Genomic DNA, 19,811 nt, shown 5'->3' with positions numbered 1-19,811 from the left:
TTTAACTCCAGCCTTGGCTTCATCAAGCCCAGCACGTTGCATGATGTGTTCTGCATACAGGTTGAATAGGTAGGGTGAGAGTATACAACCCTGCCATACTCCTCTCCCAATCTTAAACCAGTCTGTTGTTCCGAGGTCTGTTCTTACCGTTGCTACTTGGTCGTTATACAGATTCCTCAGGAGGCAGACAAGATGACTTGGTATCCCCATACCACCAAGAACTTGCCATAATTTGTTATGATCCACACAGTCAACAGCTTTAGAATAGTCAATAAAACAGAAATAGATGTTTTTCTGAAACTCCCTGGCTTTCTCCATTATCCAGCGGATATTGGCAATTTGGTCTCTAGTTTCTCTGACTTTTCTAAACCCAGCTTGTACATCTGGCAATTCTCATTTCATGAATTGCTGGAGTCTACCTTGCAAGATCTTGAGCATTACCTTACTGGCATGTGAAATAAGTGCCACTGTTCGATAGTTTGAACATTCTTTAGTGTTTCCCTTTTTTGGTATGGGGATATAAGTTGATTTTTTCCAATCTGATGGCCATTCTTGTGTTTTCCAAATTTGCTGGCATATGGCATGCATCACCTTGACAGCATCATCTTGCAAGATTTTAAACAGTTCAGCTGGGATACCGTCATCTCCTGCTGCCTTGTTATTAGCAATGCTTCTTAAGACCCATTCAGCCTCACTCTTCAGGATGTCTGGCTCTAACTCACTGACCACACCATCAAATCTATCCCTGATATTATTATCCTTCCTATACAGATCTTCCATACATTCTTGCCACCTTTTCTTGCTCTCTTCTGCTTCTGTTAGGTCCTTGCCATCTTTGTTTTTGATCATACCCATTTTTGCCTGGAATTTACCTCCAATGTTTCTAATTTTCTGGAAGAGGTCTCTTGTCCTTCCTATTCTATTATCTTCTTCCACTTCTGTGCATTGCTTGTTTAAAAATATTTCCTTATCTCTTCTGGCTAACCTCTGGAATTTTGCATTTAATTGCGTATACCTCCCCCTTTCACTGTTGCCTTTTGCTTTCCTTCTTTCTTGGGCTACTTCCAGTCTCTCAGCAGACAGCCATCTTGCCTTCTTGGTTTTCTTTTTCTTTGGGACGTTTTTTGTTGCCGCCTCCTGAACAATGTTGTGAACTTCTGTCCATAGTTCTTCCAGGATCCTATCTACCAAATCTAGTCCCTTAAATCTATTCTTCACCTCCACTGCATATTCATTAGGAATATTCGTGAGCTCATATCTAACTGATCTGTGGGTCTTCCCTATTCTCTTTAGTCTGATTCTAAATTGTGCAATAAGAAGTTCATGATCTGAACTACAGTCAGCTCCAGGTCTTGTTTTTACCAACTGTATAGATGTCCGCCACCTTTGGCTACAAAGGATGTAGTTAATCTAATTTCGATGTCGACCATCTGGTGAAGTCCATGTATAAAGTCGTCTTTTAGGTTGTTGGAAGAGAGTGTTTGTTATGCACAGTTAGTTGTCTTGACAAAATTCTATCAGTCTATGTCCCACTTCATTTTGTTCTCCCAGACCATGTTTGCCTGTAATTCCAGGTGTCGTTTGACTACCCACCTTAGCATTCCAGTCTCCTGTAATGAAAATAACATCTCTTTTTGGCATATTATCCAGTAGGTGCTGCAGTTCCTCATAGAACTGATCTACTTCTGCTTCTTCAGCATCTGTGGTTGGGGCGTATATTTGGATCACTGTTATGTTAAATGGCTTACCCAGAATTCGAATTGAGATCATTCTATTGTTTTTTGAATTGTATCCAAGCACTGCTTTAGCCACTTTATTATTAATTATGAAGGCTACTCCATTTTTTCTGTGGTTCTCTTGTCCCCAGTAGTCGATCTGGTGGTCATCTGATGTGAAGTGGCCCATTCCAGTCCATTTCAGTTCACTGACACCCAAAACGTCTATATTTAATCTTGACATCTCCCCAGTAACCACATCCAATTTGCCCTGGCTCATAGATCTTACATTCCAGGTTCCTATGGTGTGTTGATCTTTAGAACATCAGATTTGTCGTTCACCACCAGCTAGGGATGGCGGAGAATTTCTCCACGAATCTTCGAGAGGCCGAGTGCCGACGCATTCAGCCCCCCAAAAGTGTTGGGGAAATTCTCCGCCGGTCCCCCCGCCCCCCCCTGGGATGGGACTTACCGTGGCCGAATGTCCCTCTCGGCGGCGGGTCCTGGTGGCGGTTCGGCGGCAGTTCAGCGGGGGCGGGGGCGGCAGCCAGTCTCCCGACCGGCTGCCGCCGCCACCATTACAAAATAAAAAAGTAAAAACAAAACAAAACACACACCCGTGATAGGCTACGTGACGATTTACGTAGCCTATCATGGCTAGATTTCCAAAGTCAGCCGTGATAGGCTACGTAAATCGTCTCGTAGCCTATCACGGGTGACTTTGGGGGGGGGGGAAGCGCATATGCAAATGGCGGCGCCCCATGGGCGCCGCCATTTGCGTTCCTTATTTTGGCACGTCTAGTCTACGTAAAGATTTACATAGACTACGGCGAAAATAAGGGCAACGCATATAGCGTTCCCTTATTTTCGCCGTAGTCTACGTAAATCTTTACGTAGACTAGACGTGCCAAAATAAGGAACGCAAATGGTAGTGCCCATGGGCCACCGCCATTTGCGTACGCGCTTTTTTTTTCCCCCAAAGTCACCCATGACGTGATAGGCTACGTGACGATTTACGTAGCCTATCATGGCTGACTTTGGAAATCTAGCCGTGATAGGCTACGTAAATCGTTATGTAGCCTATCACGGGGTTTGTTTGTTTTTTTTCACTTTTTCTTTCACAGCCGGGGAGACGGGGTGCTTCTCCCCGGCCTGAATTTCGGCCAGGCAAGGCAGGGCGCCTCCCCCCCCTCGCCTGAACTTCGGGGGGAGAAGTGAAGCGCCTCCCCCCCACCGCGAAGCAAGCTGCGGGACAAGGTAAGTCCCTTTCGTCCATCCCTACCACCAGCACGTCGGCCACTAGCCGTCCTTTCGGCTTTGAGCTAGCTGCATCATCACATCTGGGGCTAGTTGAACTTATCCTCTGTTCCTCCCCAGTAGCATTTTGACCATCTTCCAGCCTGAGAGTCCCATCTTCCAATGGTTTATCAACATATCTCTGGTTGTACTGATCCATTTAGTTTTCACGGCAAGAATACTGGGGTGGGTTGCCATTACCTTCCCCAGGGATTATATTTAGTCTGACCTCTCTGCTATGACCTTCCCGTCTTGGGTGTCCCTTCACAGTTTAGCTCATGGCGTCATTGAGGTGTTCAAGCTCCAGCACCACGACAAAGTAACCATTTCCTTTGCTGGTGTTTAGAAGTGGTATACTACAGAAAATGGACTTTCCCATGTGCTATTTTTCTTTGTTATTTTTTTTAGTTTGTTCTTGTTGTATTTTACATTCATGGTTTGGGTTATGTATTATTCTCTAAACAAAGGGAGAGGAAGAACAAAGAAATGGTGTTCTCAAATATATCAGGTATATTTATTTGGATTATCTTGCATATTGTGCTTTATTTATGGTACCATCTAACAATATGTCTCTATAGTGGGAAAACAGTTGTGGCTGTATATTTTACTTATTTATTTCCTGTGTACTAAGAGTAGTGTTTCTAGCTTTGCTCTCTTGTTATGTGTGTATTGTGATTGTGTGTATTGACAAGGAAGTTCACTTTAAGTTTGTTTCACTGATATATATTTGCTGATACCAATACCAATTTGCCCTCATCTGTTTAAGCCATTATCATGTTTATGAACATGTGACATGCGGCTTCCAATTAGCTTTCTTCTTTTTGTGTAAAAGAAATGGCACCACGTAAAATACTATCCTGCAATATAAAATGCATTGTAAGTCCTGTCAAACACAAGAGAGTTGCCCAATTCCTTGGTAGGGAGCACCCCGATATTCAGATGCTGCAGGAAATTCATAAGCCAGATATTGGGGCCAAACTTCTTAAGAATCCTTGGTTTGGAGATTAATTTATTGCCCCTTGAACATCAAGGAAATGTAGAGTGGCTATAATACTTGCAGTCTCACTTCACTTCCAACTTCAACACTTTTTATTGGATGATGAATTGACAACTTTTGGGGAACGAAATCTAATATTTTTATTAGAATATTCAACTGTGACTTTAATGCTGCCCTAGATAATGCTAAATACAGAACATCACTGGGCAGTCATTCAAACATTAGAGATAGCAATGCATTTAGAGATCTTATAGTTCATGTGGGCCTAGTGGATTCATGGTGCAAAGTTTATCCCAGTGCAAGATATTACACGGTCTACTCCAGTGTAAAAAGAATCTTACCATCACATAGATATGATCATCCTGGCCCATGAATTGGCAAAGGATCTCCAAGATACGCATATTAATACCATTACCTGGTCTGATCATGCATGGATCTCAGCTATCATATCCAGTAGATCATATTAGCACATGGAGACTGAATACGCTTCTCCTTCAGAATCAATGTTTAAATTATCAATTGAGTAAAATAATTCCCCAATACTTTTCTGAGACTTCTCATCCAGGAACCTCCCCACTAGTAGTTTGGGATGCATTCAGGGCTGTGGCTAAAGGGTGGTTCTTATCAGCTGCCTCATGAACGAAGGAAATGTGTACTCAGATGTACTCAGAACTTTCAGCTGAATCTCAAGACTAGCAACAAAAGCATAAGAGGACTGGTTTATATAAAATACATGCAAAATTGGCAGCAATGTGACACAAATTGAATTGTTGGAAACCCAACACATCCAGAAATCACTCTTGTGTACTTATCAGGCATACTTTGAGAGGGGTAACAAGCAGGGCAGACTTGTGGCATGGAAACTGAGAGGTGCTCAAACTAAAAGACAAGTGATTGCCATCAGGACCCCATTAAATACCCTTACTACTAGGAAAGATGAGATTTGTTCTGTATTCTCAAAATATTATCAGGACTTATACACATCACAAAGGCCACCCCTTAACCAAATAAAGGCCTTCCCGGATTCTTTGCCTATTCCAAAGCTAACACCAGAGCATAGGGCAGCTTTGGAAAGGTTTATGTCAGAAAAAGAAGTAGAACAAGTTATTAAAAATATAAACATTTACAAATCTCCTCGTCTTGATTGGTTTCCAGCAGTTTTATAAATATCTCAAGCATCAGTTGCTTACACATCTTACAGATCTGTTCAATCATGTTATGATAAGAGGCATAATTCCAAGTGATGAGTAATGCAAAGTTCATAGTCATACCAAAACCGGACAAGGATCCAGCTGCACCAACATCTTCCAGACCTACATTTTTAATTAATCAGAATTATTTTTTCTTTCTTTCTTTTTACTGTAATTCTCTCTTGAAGATTGACTACAATAATTACTCAGTATATTCATCCAGACCAAACACGATTCATTTCATGCATGGATTTGGCAGATAACGTGCAACATACCATATATCTTATACAAAGTACAGATGTACAAAATTCCCATTGTAATTTTGTCTCTGATGAGGAAAAGGCCTTTGATAACTTTGAATAACCCTATCTTAAATACTGCCATGGGACCGATCGTTGTGACAAAACTCTGACATTTTGACACAGGACACCCATATCAGTAAGATTATTTATTGAAGCTAATCTCACAGTAAAAGCTTAATGGTTACTGAAATCTTATAGCTCCACAACAGCTGTAGGCCCAAAGTTTAGTTCAAGAAATGCAGGTTGCTTACCTGTAACTGTAGTTCTTCGAGTGGTCATCTGTGCATCCACACATATGGGCTCTGTGCCTGCGCCAAGCCTCATTTGGGAAACTTCTAAAGCTGAGGAATGTTTTGGCGGAACCCTCCCCTGCCATTCACTGTGCATGTGCCAGCAGGCTCATGCCTATTCCCTCGGTTCCTTGAGACTGCCTAGTATGGCCTTGAATCCGAGGGAAAAATCACACCTCAGTACCAACATCAAAATCAACATTGACACCAAAATGGGGACAGTGCGTGGGTTGTGTGAATGCACAGATGACCACTCAAAGAATACAATTACAGGAAGGCAACCTGCATTTCTTCTTCGTGGTCTCTGTGCATCCCACATATGGGTGATTAACAAGCTCACTTACCAGTGGTGGGTAGGTGTCTCATGACAAGACTGATGACAACACGACTCACCCAAAAGCACAGTCAGAATGTGTCTTGACATCCAGTTTGTAATGCTTTACAAACGTCAAGGGTTTCGACCACATCGCCACATCGCCACCGACAATGGCACACCTTTGCCAAAAGCTGTAGACGTGGCTACCCCTCACATGGAATGTGCCCGGATGTGAGATGGATGCTCCAAGCCTGACAAGTCATAGGCTAAACCAATAGTTGGCACAATCCAGGAGGCCAGGCTTTGAGAAGAAACAGGGAGAGCCTTTTTGGGACCACCATAGCAAACAAAAAGTAATTGCATGTTACGGAACGATGTTGTCCATGTCCTATAAAAAGCCAATGCTCTCTTTACATCCAGAGCATGCAACTTCCTTTCCAGGTCAGAAGATGGGTCCAGGAAAAAAGTCAGCAGTGATATGGATTGGTTGACATGGAAATCAGAGATCACCTTTGGTAACAAGTCAATGTCCAGTCTCAGGTCAACCTTGTCCTTATGAAAGTTCATGTAGGGATGATTCACCCATAAGGCTCAAATTTCATGAACACATCTGGAGTATGTGATGGCAACCAAAAAGGCCACTTTCCATGATAGCAACTGAAGATCTGTAATGGCCAGAGGTTCAAAGGGCTTCGAAAGAAGGGCATGCAAAACAACAAAGAGACTCCACTGAGGTACTAGAGTTCTTACTGGAGATGCCAAATTCTTTAAGCCCCGCAGAAACTGGTGAGTAATAAGGTGAGTGAAGAGGGAGAAACCTTGAACTTGCCCACTATAAAAAGAAAGAGCTACCAGATAAACTGTTACAGGTGACAGTTTTAAACCTTTCTGAAACAAATGATGCAAAAACAAAAGAACATTTTCAATCGATCCCTGAAGGGGATCAAAACCATGGAGACTTGCAAACTACAAAAATGGCGACTGCTTAGCCACATAGGATTGACGCATAGCCAGCTTCTGAGCTGCATCCAAAACTGCCTGGACCTTGGATGGGAGTCGAGTACTGACACTCACTCACTGCCAAATCCTCCAGGCCGTTAATTTCAGCGTGTCGAAATCTGGGTACTGCATCCTGCCTCTATCCCAAAAGATCAGATCCGAGGATTGCAGAAGATGCAGGAACTGCCTTTTGGACAGATACATGCCGCCTTGCTTCTTGATGTGCCACAACACTGCCATAATTGTCAGTCAGGATTTGCACATGCCTTCCTCGAAGGTAAGTCATGAATGTATGCATCACCTTCGAATAGGGATGGACGAAAGGGACTTACCTGGTCCCGCAGCTTGCTTTGCGGTGGGGGGGAGGCGCTTCGCTTCTCCCCCTGAAGTTCAGGCGATGGGGGGGAGTCGCCCCGCCTCGCCCGGCCGAAATTCAGGCCGGGGGGGAGGTGCCCCATCCCTCGCCACCGAAATTCAGGCTGGGGAGGAGCGCCCCGTCTACCCGGCTGCGAAAAAAAAAGTAAAGTAAAAAAACAACAACACACACCCGTGATAGGCTACGTAACGATTTACGTAGCCTATCACGGCTAGATTTCCAAAGTCAGCCATGATAGGCTATGTAAATCGTCACGTAGCCTATCACGGATGACTTTGGGGGGGGGGAAAGCGCGTACGCAAATGGCGGCGCCCATGGGGCGCCGCCATTTGCATTCCTTAGTTTGGCATGTCTAGTCTACGTAAAGATTTACGTAGACTACGGCGAAAATAAGGGAACGCTATTTGCGTTGCCCTTATTTTTGCCGTAGTCTACGTAAATGTTTACGTAGACTAGACGTGCCAAACTAAGGAACGCAAATGGCGGCGCCCCATGGGCGCCGCCAATTGCATACGCGCTTTTTCTTTTTTCCCCAAAGTCACCCGTGATAGGCTAAGTGATGATTTACGTAGCCTATCACGGCTGACTTTGGAAATCTAGCCGTGATAGGCTACATAAATCGTTACGTAGCCTATCATGGGTGTGTTGTTGTTGTTTTTTACTTTCCTTTTTTATTTTGCAATGGCAGCGGCGGCAGCTGGTCAGAAGACTGGCCGCCGCCGCCCCCACTGAAAAGGCCACCAAAACGCTGCCGGGACCCGCCGCCAAAAGGGACATTCGCACGAGGTAAGTCCCATCCCAGGGGGGGCGGGGGGCCGGCGGAGAATTTCCCCACCAATTTCGGGGGGCTGAATGCGTTGGCATTCGGCCTCCCGGAGATTCGTGGAGAAATTCTCCGCCATCCCTACCTTCGAAACAGTAAGAAATTCCAGGTAGTTTATGTGATGTTTCTTTTCCACTGCAGACCAGGTTCCTTGGATTTGAAGTGGACCACAGTGAGCTCCCCATTCTGAGAGGGAGGTGTCTGTTGTCAATATCTGAGCTGGGGATGCTTGGATGAAAGGAGCACCTCAACACAGGTTGCGTGGCTACATTCACCACAGGAAGAAAGCTGCTATTTTGTCTGGGATCCTCAAGTGACAGCACCAAGTGTCAGTAGTGGAATCGAAGTTTTGGAGCAGCCAGTTTTGTATTGGTTGCATCCAAAGCCTCGACCAATGAACAACTGTGACCGTTGCCGCCATATGTCCCAGGAGTGTCTGAACAGTGTGAGCGGAGACTAACTGCTGAGAATAAAGGTTCTCCACAAGGGCAATCAACTGCTCCTGCCACTTCTGAGGAAGGTAAGCATGTGCAGCTGTCAAATCCAGCAGCGACCCTATGAATTGGATTCTCTGAGTCAGTTTAACAGTTGACTTTTCCCTGTTCATGTACAGGCCCAACACTCCCAGAAGGTTCAGAACAATCTCGATGGCATGAGAAAGGGAATCTTCAGAGTCCGAGATGAGAAGCCAATCTTCCAGGTAAGGGTAGACTTTGATGTTTTGAAGTCGAAGGTACTCACACACAACCACCATGCACTTTGTAAAGACTCCCGGAGCGGCTGCCAGACCTAAGGGCAGGACTCGAAATTGTAACATGGCAGTACCAATGATGAAATGCAAGTACCTCTGATGAGTCTCTGCAATCACTATATGGAAAAATGCATGCTTCAGATCTATGGCCACAAACCAAACACTTTTCCAAAGGAGAGGGAGGATCAAAGCCATCGTGATCATTCTGAATTTTCTGGGAGTTATAAACTTGTTTAAGTTCCTTAAGTCCATGATTGGACAGAGGCCTCCTTCCTGCTTCGGTACATAAAGTACAAAGAGAGGAAACCATCCTTCAGCAGATATGGAAGAACTCTTTGGATTGCTCTCTTTTGAAGCAGGGTTGTTGTCTCCAAGGGGAGGGCTCGTGACAGAGGGGTGATGTGAACACCACCCAACTGGGGAAGGGTATGAAACTCTATCATGTAGCCCCAGCTGATTATATGTAACACCCAGGTGTAGGGATGTCAGAGAATTCCGCGATGGATCTCAGTGAGGCCGAATGCCAGTGCATTCAGCCCCCTGAAATCCGTCGCAGAACTAAGCCCCTGCCCCCCCCAACTCACAAAAGGTGCACAGGACGAAGTCCCCGCTGCCCCCAACCCACAAAAGGCACACGAAATGGAGCACTTACCTGCTCCCGTCTGCGCTGCTTTGTGAATGGCAGCCATCCTGCGGCCACCATTCGCTTCCTCTTCATAGCCGTGATAGGCTATGTAAATACTTACGTAGCCTATCATGGCTAACGCAGGGATGCCATTTGTGTATGCTGGGTTTTTTTTCCCCTGCCATGATAGGCTACATAAGTATTTACGTAGCCTATCATGGCAGGGGGAAAAAAACCCAGCGTACGCAAATGGCGGCGGCTACCGCCATTTGCGTACGCTGGGTTTTTTTCCCCCTGCCATGATAGGCTACGTAAATATTTATGTAGCCTATCACGGCTAAATACAGGGATGCAAATGGCGGCGGCTACGACAGCCACCATTTGCGTCCCTGCAGGGCTGCCCAGCGGCCAGATGTCCAGCTGCAGGCGGCCAGAGCCGGCCGGCAGCTCCACGGCTTGGCTGCAGAGTGGAACCGGCCGGGCAGGATTCTGGGGGGGGAGGACTGGATCACCTCCCACCCGTTGAGGATTCCAGGGGGAGGGACAGAGTGCCTCCCCCACAGTGGAAACAGAACGGAAGGTAAGTGTTCTGTCCATCCCTACCCAGGTGTCCACTGTTGTTATCTTCCAGATGGGCAGAAACTGAGCCAGGACAGACCTGAAAAAAGGTTGGATAGGGAGACTGGAGATGACAAACACCGGAAAGTCAAAGCCACCACTTAAAGAGTCAGGCTACCATGACCCTGATGATACTTGGCAGAAGGAGCAGTCTGCTTCTTCTGCTGCTGAGGAGGCTGGTAATGAGGATAACAAACAAACTGCTGCTTGGTCGTGTACGGTTGGTCCCGGAACCACCTGCAGGACGTATACTGTTGCTGTGCACGTTGAGGACCCAAACCCATCTTTCTGGCAGTTGTCTTCACCTTCTGAACAGAGTCCATTTGCTTGTCAGTTTTGGAATTAAAGAGCCCTTCACCAGCAAAGGGCAAATCCTCAATTCACAATCAATGTCTGGGAGATAACAACAAAGAGAGTCCACCTTCTCCCATAGGAACAGTTGGTATCTGGCCATCATAGCCTGATACTTTGCCACACTGAGTGTCAGGGTTGCCTCTGAGCACAGGGAGTGGCTCAGTGGCTCAGATTCTGAACAGGAATTGCAAGAGGTGGAGGAGGAAATTTCCCAGGCTTGTACAGAGATAGAGACACAGACTCCTCAGGCTTCAAAGGCCCAGCTGGACAGAGAGGGCCTCTCTTCACACACTCCTGTGAGAGATAGCCAACAGGGAGAGGTGGGGCTTGGAGAGCCTAAATTTTTAGACGTCAGGCGCAGACGCGGAGCAAAGAGAGAGATGGTAGGGGCTGAGCTTAGACTGTCTGCCCGACTGGCCTGGCGTGAACAGTGGCGCTTAGAGGCCTCACGAGAGAGAGGGAGATCCCCCACCCCACCCCTTAAGGACGGCAGCCCGCCTTTTCTTCAAATGGTGGGCAACTTTCGTAGCTTTCCTTTGAACTCCCTGAAGGTGTTTCTTTTGTAGACTGTGAGTCACTGACCATTTGCATCTGTATGACCCATTGAAGTAGTGGAGTAAAAGCCAAGAATTGAAGCCTCTTGTCTGTGTTTTGATTTGGGTTCTGAAGTTTACAGCAGGGGCAAAAGGGAAGAGGCCAAAAGCAGCAGAAGAATACAACTGTCCCCCTAACAGATCCAACCTTCTACCCTCCTTGTCAACAGGTGAGGCATGAACCTTCCGCGACCATCCTTGCACCAACTCCACAATGATGTAATTTGGTCGTGGATGTGAATATAAAAATGCTGCATCTTTCTCTTGCATGTGGTGGAGGTAGGGATGGCGGAGAATTTCTCCACGAATCTGGGGGAGGCCGAATGCCAACGCATTCGGCCCCCCAAAATTGTTGGTGAAATTCTCCGCCACCCCCCCCCCCCGGGATGGGACTTACCTCCCTCGAATGTCCCTCTCGGCGGCGGGTCCTGGCGGGAGTTCAGCGGCGGTTCGTCAGGGGCGGGGGCGGCGGCCGGTCTTCCAACTGGCTGCCGCCGCCGCCATTACAAAATAAAGTAAAAAAAAAAAAAACCACCCGTGATAGGCTACGTAACGATTTACGTAGCCTATCACGGCCAGATTTCCAAAGTCAGCCATGACAGGCTACGTAAATCGTTACGTAGCCTATCACAGGTGACTTTGGGAAAAAAAAGCGTGTACGCAAATGGCGGCGCCCATGGGCGCCGCCATTTACGTTCCTTATTTGGTCCTGGTAGTTTACATAAAGATTTACATAGACTACGGCAAAAATAAGGGCAACGCAAATAGGGTTGCCCGATGTCAGGGTGGACACTGAGCCCATAGAATCCCAGAGTAGTTCTGATTCTGAGGAAGAGCAGTCACTCCTGGGAGAGGAGTGCGCTCCTCTTTCCCAGGGCCCACAGCTGATGGAGATTCCTCCCACCAGCATTCCTAGATTAGAAAGCAGTCCAGGGAGTGACCGAGCAGAGATAGCAGACTTGGTGGATGCGCGACGCAGACGCAGAGAGCGGCGCCAGATGGAGGGCGCGGAAAGGAGGCACAGTGCCCAGTTGGCGCGCAAACAACGGCTGCTCCTAGAGGATCCAAGGGAAAAGGGGAGGGACTCTCCCTAGTCCTTAAGTTCAGGGGTCTGCCAGTAATTCCCTTTCAAACGGGGACCAACTGTTTCAACTTAGGGCATAGGTACTCTGCTGCTCAGATCTAGTTGCTACCTGTAGAGTTGTTAAGTTGTAAAAGAAGAATAAAGCTTTGAAAGGAATCCCTTTGTCTGTGTCTGCACTTGGCTACTGGATTAGACTGAGAGAGGCCTCCAAGGAGCCCTTGACACCCTTATTTTCGCCGTGGTCTATGTAAATCTTTACGTAGACTACCGGGACCAAATAAGGAACGCAAATGGTGGCGCCCATGGGCGCCGCCATTTGCATAAGCGCTTTTTTTTTTTTCAAAGTCACCCGTGATAGGCTACGTAATGATTTACGTAGCCTATCACAGCTTACTTTGGAAATCTAGCCGTGATAGGCCACGTAAATCATTACGTAGCCTATCACAGGTGTTTTTTTTGTTTTGTTTTTTCACTTTTTTATTTCATGGCCGGGGAGACGGGGCACTTCTCCCCGGCCTGAATTTTGGCCGGGCAAGGCGGGGCGCCTCCCCCCCAGCCTGAATTTTGGCCGGGCGAGGCGGGGCACCTCCCCCCCTGGCCTGAACTTTGGGGGGAGAACCGAAGCGCCTCCCCCCCACCGCGAAGCAAGCTGCGGGACCAGTTAAGTGCCTTTCGTACATCCCTAGGTGGAGGGACTCGAGCCACTTAGACATTGGTGCCATCGACGACGGGGCCTTCCATGATTGCTGCACCGTTTGGAGGAGGGTTGGGAGGAGGGGGACTACTGCTGGTTTCGATGATTCAGTATAGACTGCATCAAAAAATGGGTCCTGAACATGCTGTTGTACTTCAATACCCAAAGAATGGGCCATTCTGCTAACCTGTTCAGCAAAATTAAAATTTAATTAAACTTTAAATAAATAAAAATTAAACATATCCTCTGAAGGAGAAGCACCCTCCTGCATTCCAGTTACATCATCTGGAGAGGGAACAGAAGGTAGAATGGAGGAGTATGAAGAAGGATCTGACTGGCAGTCATCAGCTGAATTATGAGGCGAAGATGGTCCAGGAGCTGGAACTGGAGGAAGGACTGGTTGCACCACAAGTGAAGGTGACAACTGCGTCGGCTTGGCCACTACTGACTGGCTCTGTACCAAGGATGAGGATCAAGGAGGTGCAGGTGGAGGTGAAACAAGCTCATCTCCTGCAGGAGGATGAGAAATAATTGCTGACAGCCACGGATGGTACCGAGGGGAGGCTGCACCCAGGTATCTTGTTCGATCATAATAATAGTCTTGATCCCGAGAACAAAGCCAGTCCTCAAAGATATAGTGCCATGGTGGTGGGTAAGACCACTCTGAACTTCTATCCCAATCACCATGAGGAGACCTGGACCTCTCCCTGTACTGATATTCATGACGACGATCACCATACAGAGACCTGAACATCTCAGAAGGAAGGAAACTATGTTCTCAGTCCTGGGGAGGGGACGGCAATCGGTGTTGAGGAGCCTCATCTCTCACTCAGACAACAACTGGTGATCTCCCAATGGGGACATTTCTCGATCCCAAGAAACTGGCTGCAGATGGGACAACTCTAAGATTTCACCTTCTGATGCCACAGAAATTGACTCGATCATAGGAGTGGCCAGTACCGAACACTAATAGGTGAATTCAGTAAAGGAGAGAGTGCTGGAACCTTAGGTTTCAAAGGCTTATCACCAACCCTGTTTTTCTTTTGTTTCTTGAGGCGATCAGATCCCAACTTCGGAACTTTAGCCTTTTTTGAAATCTTCCTCATGGCCAAGAGTGCTAAAGAGCATCAATGAGGGGCAACTCACTCCCACACTTGGTGCATTTACAGAATGGGGCCTTGTGGCCATAAGGAGACCACAGCCGCAGTAGATGACAAAAGAACAAATGACGAAAAATTATTTAAAAAAAAAACATCAAAAAGTACAAAGACAACTAGAAAAAGACAAAAAACAGAGAAGAACAGTGAAAAAGGACCTCAGCAGTCAGCACTGGTGTTAAAAACACTGACAAAAAGTTCATGCACAGAGGAAGCTTTTGAAGAAGCTACCACTAGGTGGTCAAAAGAGAACTGAGGGAATGGGAGGGAACCCACTAGTAGGGATGGACGAAAGGGACTTACCTTGTCTCGCAGCTTGCTTCGCGGTGGGGGGGAGGCGCTTCTCGCCCGGCCGAAATTCAGGCCGGGGGGGGAGGCGCCCCATCCCTCAGCGGCGAAATTCAGGCCGGGGAGGAGCGCCCCGTCTCCCCGGCCGCGAAAAAAAAAAGTAAAAACACACACACACACACAACCGTGATAGGCTACGTAACGATTTGCGTAGCCTATCACGGCTAGATTTCCAAAGTCAGCCATGATAAGCTATGTAAATCGTCACATAGCCTATCACAGGTGACTTTGGGGGGGGGAAAAAAAGTGTGTACGCAAATGGCGGCGCCCCATGGGCGCCGCCATTTGCGTTCCTTATTTTGGCACGTCTAGTCTACGTAAAGATTTACGTAGACTACGGTGAAAATAAGGGCAACGCAAATAGCGTTCCCTTATTTTCGCCGTAGTCTACGTAAATCTTTACACAGACTACCCCTGTCCAAATAAGGAACGCAAATGGCGGCGCCCATGGGGCGCCGCCATTTGTGTACGCGCTTTTTTTTTTCCCCCAAAGTCACCCGTGATAGGCTACGTGACGATTTACGTAGCCTATCACGGCTGACTTTGGAAATCTAGCTGTGATAGGCTACGTAAATCGTCACGTAGTCTATCACGGGTGTGTGTTGTTTTTTTTACTGTACTTTTTTATTTTGTAATGGCGGCGGTGGCAGCCGGTCGGGAGACCGGCCCCCGCCCCCGCCGAAACGCCACCGAGACACGCCGCCGAGAGGGACATTCGCCGAAGGTAAGTCCCATCCCGGGGGGGGCGGGGGGCTAGCGGAGAATTTCCCCAACACTTTCGGGGGGCCGAATGCGTCGGTGCTTGGCCTCCCGAAGGTTCATGGAGAAATTCTCTGCCATCCCTACCCACTAGTACATGCACAGTGGACAGTGGGGGATGGTTCCCGCCAAAATGTTTCTCAGCTTTAGAAGTTTCCCAAATGAGGCTCAGTGCAGACGCAGAGCCCATATGTATGTTGCAGAATGACCACTCGAAGAAGAAACAGTACAAAGCCCTTTAACTACAACCATGTCAGAGAACAATTTAACAATTGTTTCCAAGTTGTAAGCTCTGTGTTGCAGAATACAAGGCAAGATCAAGGGTCACAATAAATCCAAGCAGGATAACACTCAGGCAATTGAAGACAAGGTTCAAAAGCAAGTTACAAACTAGAATACACACACCCACAAGCAGTGATCAGTCCAACAATAGAATCTCCGTCAGAATCACCATGGGTCGTGTGTCTAGGCAGATCAAAGATCAAGGGACACAATAAGTCCAGGCTACAGAGAATGAGGGTACTGGGCAGCAGAAACTTTCCTTTTCAGGCCCTCTCCAGTCCATGCTCTCAGGCAGACTAAGTCCAAGTTTAAAGATAACAGCAGGCAAGTGAAATTCTAGAGCAGTATACCTATTCCCTCTGGGGCCTCTATTACACTAGATTCCAGGCAGGCTAAAAATCCAGGGTTGTGATGATCCCAGGCACCAAAAAAAGGTTAAGTTCAAACAAAAAGGTAGTCCAGGCAATAAAGCGGTTGTTTCCAGCATTATATTCCATGGCAGGCTCTTAATGATAGAAAGTTAAACAGACATGGGTCCTGATTGGATGGAGGGTTCAGGTGCAGAGTGCGTCATGTGGCTCAGACGGTGATAAGTCCAAACAGCAAGGATTTGGGGCAGTAAAGAAGAGAATGTTCCTAGCAAAACACTGTAGCCTTGGCACCTGGGGGGGGGGGGCACAAGAGCCCTCACTCTTGATGAATCTAATTGACAGGAGCTCCTGGCCCATAAGCCAGCACTACCCTAAAGAAGGCGTTTTTACTCTGCTTTCATTTCCAATCCAAGAAACAACTTTGAATCCCCTTCTTCCTTTACTGAATCTTTCCCAGCCTGTCTATTTCCCAGAAAGAGGCTATCACCTTTCTTAGTTGTAGGCATGTCATTCAAGGTCGAACTTTGCAGCTAACTGAGAAGATTCAACTCTCCTCCTTGCGAAAGCCAAGCAGAGTGAAGCTCCCCCATACTGACATTCCACAGCCCAAGCAAGCTCAATCAGCCCCCCCTCCCAACACACACACACTTCCTCAGCCTTCCATGACATAAGAAAGGAGGCTGAGCTAAACTCTCCCAGGCCCCAGGCTTTCTAGGACTGAATTGGATCTTTAAACCATCCCAGTACCAATTCTGAATTAGATTATGACTTTAAAACCACAGGACCCATTTATGGGGATTGGTACTTGGGCCAATCCCCATAAATACCTACTTTTGAAGATGAGTTTTGGTCCAACTTTTTTAAGGCTGTCACACCCAGCTATCAAAGTCATCAAGCAATTGTCTCTGTTATTCACAATTCAAGGACGTTTCAGCTACACAGAGGCACAAGGCAAGATTATCCATTGTCTCCTTTACTGTATGCCTCAGCTGTTGAACCTCTTGCCATTGTTTTTCAGGCTAATCAGTATATCCCAGGAATACAACTTGGTCATACATAACATGAAGATATGGCCCTTTATATAACAAATCCAATATCAGCATTACCAGAAATAATCTTACTACTTGATGATCTTGGGCAAGCTTCTATCATAAGTCAGAGATCATCAGTATCAAGCTATCTGCAGTTACTCATGACACTCTTGAAGGAAAATTTCCCTTCATGTGGGTTACTAAGCCTTGGTGACATCTGCGAGTTCATATCTCTTCTCAGCTATCAGCTGTTGTACCCACAAATTCACTCTCAGACTCAAAAATGAAGTAAGGGTAAATTTTCACGGTCATTTGTAATAGCTACAATAAGAATGAATATCTTGCCTAGACTCCTTTTCTTATTCCAAACAATTCCACTTCATTTATCTATCCCAACTCTGGCCAAATGGAACAAGCAGTTATAGATTTTATCTGGTCAAGACGGAAGCTAAGGTTGAAGTGAGTGACTCATAGCAGACCTCAGGCAAAAAGTAGTCTGGCAGTGCCAAATGTGAAATTATACTGCTGCTCAAGTCAGATTTCTTGTAGGATGGATGTATTCCTCCTCAGAGCACCAGTGAATGCTCATAAAATCACAGGCAGTGAGCAACTACCCTCTAGATGCCTTGATGTGGGTTAGACATTATGACAAACCTAAGTGCATCTTTGAACATCCAGGCTCCCTCTACATGAAGCTAAAGTCCAGGGCTTCTGCTTCAGGATTCCTTGCTGGATTACGCTTGGATCCTTTCCACATGTTTTCCTTTTTTCTTTCTTTCTGGGCAAGTTCTATATGTTTCATTATAAATCCACTAGAAGGTGCTGTGTTACTGATGCAATAAAGTGCCATTTCATCAGTACACCATTTACCATGGTTAATAGTGGAAGGAGGGAAAATGCCAGACTTTTGTTGTCATGGAAAAAAACTGCAATGAAGCTTGCAAAGAGCGGGAGGTGCCCTGGAGGATGACGACGTCATGTATATGACCTGCGAACATCCATGAGTGATCAATCACGAGTGCACAATAAATACCTCATGTAGAAACAGCCCCAGTGATTAGAGACACTATATTTACTTGGGAATGCTAGTGGAAAAAATGGCTCCTTATGTGTCACCACTAAGGTTAGGGCTGCATCATGCAAAATTTTCAGCACATAACAAACCCCAAGGGTTTCATGCTTGGATAGCAGCAGAACTTTATAAATGGCTTGCTTTATTTGATGAAGGGGAAAGTCTCTCCTATCCTATTGTTTTGAAAAGAACTGAACCAACCATGCTGTCTTTTTATTAGTACCTGTAATGGTGTCACTTTCTTATCCAGGATCATATTAAGAAGGCAGCCAAATACTCACATACTTCTTTTTAATACTTTATAGAAACGGCTGTTTCTTCAAATAAAGGTGTGATAGCATTTATAATTTTTATAAATTATATATTTATAAAATCCTCCAAATGTGTTATTGGATGACAAGCCAACCTATGTGTGGGCATAGGAGACTGACTTAGGTGTGTCTTTGGAAGAAGATGATTGGCAGTGTATATGGGCTTCTTTTGTATCTTTATCGATAAATGTAATATAAAGGAAGCACAATACAAAGTTCTCAGTAGGTGGTACATTACTCCTTCACCTAATACATCCAAACTATAGCCAATATTGTTGGAAGAGGTATGGTCAGATTGGTTCATACTTTCATGTTTGAGGGAATGTTGAACAGTGCAGGACTTTTGGAACATAGTTTCTGATTATTGTCAGGAACTTCTGAATGTTAGACCACTGGTAAATCGTAAAGTTATACTTCATATTTTTGAAACTAATGACGCTGGATTCCTGCATAAAGTCCTTCTTAAGCAATTGTATACAGCTGCAAAGTCATGTATAGCATGTAACTAGAAGTCTCCAAAGCAACCAACTAAATAGCAGTGGGTTGATAAAATTTGGGAGACCATGATTATTTATAAACTCACTCAGCAAGTGCATCAAACAAGGAATCCTCTATTCTGCTTTGATCAAAGTTCACCTGGAGTACTGTGTCCAGTTCTGGATACCACAGTTCAAGAAGATTATCAACAAATGAAGAAGGGCTTGGGGACCAGAGGAGAGCAACAAAGATGGTGACCAAGTCATATGAGGAAAGACTGAAGAAACTGGGTTTCATAGTCTGGAGAAACTATTATTAAGAGATGATATGATAGCTATATTGAAATATTTGAAGGATTGTCCCATAGATGATGGATCAATTGGTTTTCTGTTGCTCCAGAAAATAGGTCCCAAGCCAATAGGTTCAAACTACAAGAAAAAGGATTTCAGCTAAATATTAGGAAGGACTTCCTGATGAGATGAGCTGTTCAACAGTGGAACAGATGCCACAGAAGATGGTGGAGTGTCCTTCATTAGAGGTTTTTAAGCAGAGGCTGGATGGCCACCTATCATGGGTGCTACAGTAATGGACTTCCTGCATTGGGAGGAGGCTGGATTAGATTATCTTTGAGGCCCCTTCCAACTCAAGCAAAGGGCTGGATGCGCCTGATCTTGTCTGATCTCGTAAGCTAAGCAGGGTCAGCCCTGGTTGGTACTTGGATGGGAGACTGCCTGGGAATCAGGCTTCCTGCACTGAGCAGGGGGTTGGACTCGATGGTCTTGTAGGCCCCTTCCAACCCTATGATTCTTATTGCTCTATCATAAGAATGTATTTACATACTTTGTAAAAACTCTTACACATTTTGCAAAGTATCTTATAACAAAAGAAAAAAATGAATAAAGTTCTGATAGGATATAATTATGCATCTGAATAGGTAAAAGTTTATGTGGTGAAATGGGCACAAGATATTGGGGATAATA

At 45.9% G+C, this 19,811-nt stretch overlaps 1 protein-coding gene and 1 pseudogene across 13 annotated transcripts in view; both read right to left on the bottom strand.

Moving 5' to 3' along the window:
* Positions 1 to 19,811, bottom strand: part of LOC146352003 (uncharacterized) — a 260,443-nt gene that overhangs the window by 160,136 nt on the left and 80,496 nt on the right. The gene's annotated exons all lie outside the window — the stretch shown is intronic.
* Positions 588 to 6,673, bottom strand: LOC146352004 (protein CFDP2-like; annotated as a pseudogene).

Source organism: Heloderma suspectum, chromosome 2 (assembly GCF_057233095.1).
Source record: "Heloderma suspectum isolate Gila_16-S chromosome 2, 16-S_ref, whole genome shotgun sequence".
Taxonomy (NCBI): Eukaryota; Metazoa; Chordata; class Lepidosauria; order Squamata; family Helodermatidae; genus Heloderma; species Heloderma suspectum.
The sequence above is the reverse complement of the archived record's forward strand: the minus strand, read 5'-3'. Positions and strand labels throughout refer to the sequence as shown.